The sequence below is a fragment of the Rhinopithecus bieti genome, unplaced genomic scaffold (assembly GCF_001698545.2).
Source record: "Rhinopithecus bieti isolate Rb0 unplaced genomic scaffold, ASM169854v2 scaffold_27010, whole genome shotgun sequence".
NCBI classification, from domain to species: Eukaryota; Metazoa; Chordata; class Mammalia; order Primates; family Cercopithecidae; genus Rhinopithecus; species Rhinopithecus bieti.
The window spans coordinates 285,877-291,295 of record NW_016812757.1 but is presented as its reverse complement, the minus strand read 5'-3'; the positions used below and the strand labels follow the sequence as shown (position 1 = coordinate 291,295).

Sequence of the window (5,419 nt, the reverse complement as noted above, 5' to 3'; positions counted from 1 at the left end):
AAGTCTTCTGAATGTCCCTTTTGTTGTTATTTGAAAGGATTTTAAAAACATTTTAAAATCTTGAATGAGAGGATTTTTCTAAGTGATTTTTTAATGTAGAATGCAAGACAAAATAAGAAGTTCTGGTTCATTGATAGTTCTGTTAGATTGGTCTCCAACAGAAAAAAATAGATACTTATCAGAATTGTTTCTCTGTACCATATGAGAGGAGACATTAATAAAGTGTGTTGCATAAAGCTGAACAAAAATAAATGGTCTGTTATCTTCCTTTTCGGAGGCAGAGTTGAGGCATAAAGGACTTTATCCACAGTTTGAAAATATCCATAGTTTGAATATAATATATGCTTTTTTCTTAGTGTGGGCAATATCTGTGCTTTTCAGGGAGGAACAAGCTCTTGGAGGTGCCGTCAGCACCTATCTCTGTGCACACCCGCCACTCAAGCAGCACATTTAGCCTGCAGCTAATGTCTGCTGTGATGGATTCCCAGCAAGCCTCTCAAAGTGGATGTCACTCCAGCCTCTTAAAGGATATTTTTTTGGAATTGTTTAACCTCCTAAGAAGCAATAGAAGTTCTTAAAAATAACTTTTATGCCAGAAGTTGAATAACTTTGTACAGCTTGTTTTGTTTTACCAGAATATGTAGAGAGAACTTAATGAGGTGCCATATGTCAAGTCTGGAGTCAGATTAAAAACAAATAATTAAAATATATCCCTTTTCCATCAAAACAGATTGTGATATGTTGGTGGATGGAAACTGAATCTGACATGTCATGTTTTGACAGTTATTTTTTTCAAGAAAAAAAAATCAGTCATATTGTTAGAAGTATTGTACTTGAAAGTTGTATTTTTCTTACTGTGGCATAAAAAACTGGAAATTTAAAACTGTGGAAAGTTTTAAGTCATAATTAATTGAACCTGCCATATCTATTAACCTGCCATCATGAAATAAGGAAGGCACATATTTTGGGACATATGGAAGCATCTGAGGAACATTCGTTTGGCATACAGACATCAAAGAGTAAGAGAACTGTTGCGAGGTTTTATGTGTGTTGAGGGTGTGATGTGTGTATGTGTGTGTTGTGTGTTTGGGCAATTTCATATTTCTCCCTAAATTCAAATTGACTTTAACTATACAACAGATTATTCCTCAATGAGGACATTTTCCAGTATTTTTTTTTTTCATGAATGAGAGGCTGATAAGTTCTTGTTGACTTTTTTTTTTTTTAACATTAAAATACTTTAGGCCAAGTCTTCAGTATGTAAAAGTAAGAATATAACTTGTATAAATAATGAGATTTCTACTCTTACTTCGCAGAATGGCATAGAAATAAAGCATTCATATTGCCACTTTGGTCAGTCCCACACAGGAATATTTGATGGCATCCTCACCACAGGGGACTTAAAACACATAACCTGGCTGTAGAGCAGGAACTTTTCAGACCCCACCTGGATCTAACTAAGCAATGGGGCTTCTCAGAGGAGGAGGTAAAACCCTGGGATCTCTTGTTAAGCCAGTTTCACACAGGGAACTTAAATGAGCCTGGAAGCTCCATGAGGTCACGGGATTAATCAAGATGGTAAAAAATAACAACACTTTCTGGAGATGAAGGTCAGGGATGCTCAGAATACACAGATCAGCATAGGTGGGATTATCCAAAAGCTAGTTTCTCACCCTAAGAGCCCAGTTCTTTGAGAGTATACTTTCTTTCCGTTGGGTGAAGCTAGGAATGTCACTCAGAAGGCTTTTTGAGCTATTCGTGCTAATTATATCTGTGACAAACTTGCACCATTCAAGGCTTTGTGCCAGATCTCTGGTTGGGAAACTGTGCGACACTATGGGAGCATACCTGCTCTCTAACATAGAAGGACCCCTGGTGGGAGTCTGTCCTGAGTGGCTGTTCTCTTGAGCAGTGGTCATTTATCTCTGTTTGCCTCTCTCCCACCTAAGTGCGTGCCACCACCTCATGGAAGATTCGACAGACATGGACACGAGCACCCTGTGGCCCCAGAACTATCTTTTCAGTTGTGAACTAAAGGCCAACAGAGATGATCACTTTAAGGTAGAAAATGATGAAAATGGACACAAGTTATCTTTAAAAACAGTCAGTTTAGGGGCTGTTGCAAAGGACGAGTTGCACATTGTTGAAACAGAGGCAATGAATTACGAAGGCAGTCCAATTAAAGTAACACTGGCAACTTTGGAGACGTCTGTACGGCCAATGGTTTCCCTTGGGGATTTTGAAATAACACCACCAGTTGTGTTAGGGTTGAAGTATGGCTCGGGACCAGTGCATATCAGTGGACAGCACTTAGTAGCTGTGGAGGAAGAGGCAGAGTCAGGAGATGAAGAGGAGGAGGATGTGAAACTCTTAAGTATATCTGGAAAGCAATCTGCCCCTGGAGGTGGTAGCAAGGTTCTGCCCCAGGAGGTGGTAGCAAGGTTCCACAGAAAAAGTGAAACTTGCTGCTGATGAAGATGATGATGATGAAGATGATTTTCACGATGAGGAAACTGAAGAAAAAGTGCCAGTGAAGAAATCTATACGAGATACTCCAGCCAAAAGTGCACAAAAGTCAAATCAGAATTGAAAAGACTCAAAACCATCAACACCAAATCAAAAGGACAAGAATCCTTCAAAAAACAGGAAAAAAACTCCTAAAACACCACAAGGACCTAGTTCTGTAGAAGACGTAAAAGCAAAATTGCAAGCAAGTATAGGAAAAGGTGACTATCTTCCCAAAGTGGAATCCAAGTTCATCAATTATGTGAATAATGGCTTCCGGATGACTGACCAGGAGGCTATTCAAGATCTCTGGTAGTGGAGGAAGTCTCTTCAAGAAAATAGTTTAAACAATTTGTTAAAAACTTTCTGTCTGTCTTCATTTCTGTAAGAGTTGATGTCTGGCTGTCCTTTATATAATGCAGAGTGACAGCTTTTCCTGCCGTGTTTGATAAATGTTGTCCAGGTTCCATTGCCAAGAATGTGTTGTCCAAAATGCCTGTTTAGTTTTTAAAGACGGAACTCCACCCTTTGCTTGGTTTTAAGTATGTATGGAATGTTATGATAGGACATAGTAGTAGTGGTGGTCAGACATGGAAATGGTGGGGAGACAAAAATGTACATGTGAAATAAAACTCAGTATTTCAATAAAGTTAAAAAAATGGAAGGACCATCCCATCTTTTATTTGCTAGAAGTGAGCATCTAAGCATTATCCCAGAGATTCCTTTGTAGGGATTTCCAGAAATCATCTCCTAGCTCAGTGTTGTGAGATCTCTTATCTTAAAGATGCATCCATTGCTGTTCCCTCTGGGGTTTTGTTGTTAAACTGAGGAAGGTCACAGAGACCATGCACTTTTCTCTAGACAGACAATGTCATAAACCACCAACTGAGGAGTAGCATACAATTTGTAAAGTATTTTGATCTGAAAGTCAGGAAGCTTGGATTGTAATTCCAGCTCTGCCATGGACCAATGTCGTGACCTTTGACGTTTAAATAACTATTTTTTTTTTTTTTTTTTTTTTTTTTTTTTTTTATTTTTTTTTGAGACGGAGTCTCACTCTGTCGCCCCGGCTGGAGTGCAGTGGCCGTATCTCAGCTCACTGCAAGCTCCGCCTCCCGGGTTTACGCCATTCTCCTGCCTCAGCCTCCCTAGTAGCTGGGACTACAGGCGCCCGCCACTTCACCCGGCTATTTTTTTGTATTTTTTAGTAGAGATGGGGTTTCACAGTGTTAGCCAGGATGGTCTCGATCTCCTGACCTCGTGATCCGCCCGTCTCGGCCTCCCAAAGTGCTGGGATTACAGGCTTGAGCCACCGCGCCCGGCCAACATTTAAATAACTTTTACCTCAATTTTTCCCCCTAAAATTGAAGTTGTTGTCATGTTTACCTCATAGGGTTATGGAAATGATAAACTAATGATACCATCGTTACCTTATGCTCACAGCATGACAGCACTGGTGACCCTCAGCAGAGGGGATTGCAGGAGAAACCTAAAGAATTAACTAAAGAATTCTGCTTAAAAGGTCAGTACAAGTGTGGAACTATTAGTGTTCAAGCCCCAGCTCTTGCATTTACCATGAGACCTTGACTAAGTTAGTTAACCTCCCTGTGCCTCAGTTTCTTTCCTTGTTAAATAAAGTGCTAATTTCATAAGGTTTTCAAATATAAACCATTGTAAGTTCTGAACTGAAGGTTGTGTGCAGATTAAGTGGTCTTATATGTATATTACTGTATCCCCTAATGCTACAGAATGAGGCTTGCAATTGAACATTTCGAACCCATTTTTCCTCACTATCCACATACATCTTCCCCCTGGGTAGTAGGACATGTCCATGCCATGATTGATTTCTGGCTCTGCAGGTCTGTATCATGTGTTGATGCTATGGGTGGTAGGAGTATTCCTGGCGGCATTCCACACCTGAACATCTAGCAACATCACGACCAAGCAAAATACGTAAATATTACCGACTTGAACCAAACTAACTGCATCTCCACAGTTGACAATCAACAAATACAATACATAATACAATCATACAGTATTATATTGGAGTTTATGAATATATATAAAGAAGGAAAAGGTACAACAGGCAGGGGAAATCAGGAATCACAGCTGGAATGGAGTGAAGGAGGTGGAGCTGAAAACTGACGCAATATTCAATGCAGGGCTTAGGAGAGGGCTCATTAAGAAAGCCAGATTTGGCCAAGCACAGTGGCTTATGCCTGTAATCCCCGCATTTTGGGAGGCTGAGGCGGGCGAATCAGTTGAGCCCAGGAGTTTGAGACGAACCTGGGAAACAGCGAAACCCCATCTCTCCAAAAAATACAAAAATTAGCCAGTCGTAGTGGCACACCTGTCATCCCAGCAACTTGGCTGAAGTGGGAGCATCACCTGAGCCCTGGAGGTAAAGGCTGCAGTGAGCAGAGAGAGCACCATTCCCTGCATTCCAGCCTGGGAGACAGAGTGAGACCCTGTCTCAAAAGAAAAAAAAAAAAAAGGCAAGATTTGTGTGAAGACTTACTGGTAGTGAGAAAATTAACAAAGCAGATTACCTTAGAAAGGTTACTTCCAAGAAGAGAGGCAGAGAACCCACAAAAACGAAAGGCAAACAGCCAAAGGGAAGCATGTCTGCTATTCAAGAACCAGGAATAAGAGTCAGTGGGGTTGGAGTGCAGTGAGGGAGGTGGAGAGTGACAGGAAGGGGTGTGTAGAAAAGGGGGCCGGGGAAGCAGAGGCAGAAGAATTACGTAGTGTCTTCTGACCTTACTGATTCTTTTCTCAGATTAAAATGGAACCCATTATATGGTTTTGAGCAGAGTAAAGACACACTTTCATTTAACGTTTAAAGAGGGTTACGGTAGTAGCTGGAGTAAATATACTGGACAATTACAGCCATCTAGGTAAAAGAAGATGATGA

General features: G+C 40.7%; 1 pseudogene; it reads left to right on the top strand.

The window, feature by feature from the left end:
* The first annotated feature begins 1,965 nt into the window (after nt 1–1,965).
* On the top strand, nt 1,966–2,821 carry LOC108545145 (nucleophosmin pseudogene; annotated as a pseudogene).
* The last annotated feature ends 2,598 nt before the right edge of the window (nt 2,822–5,419 follow it).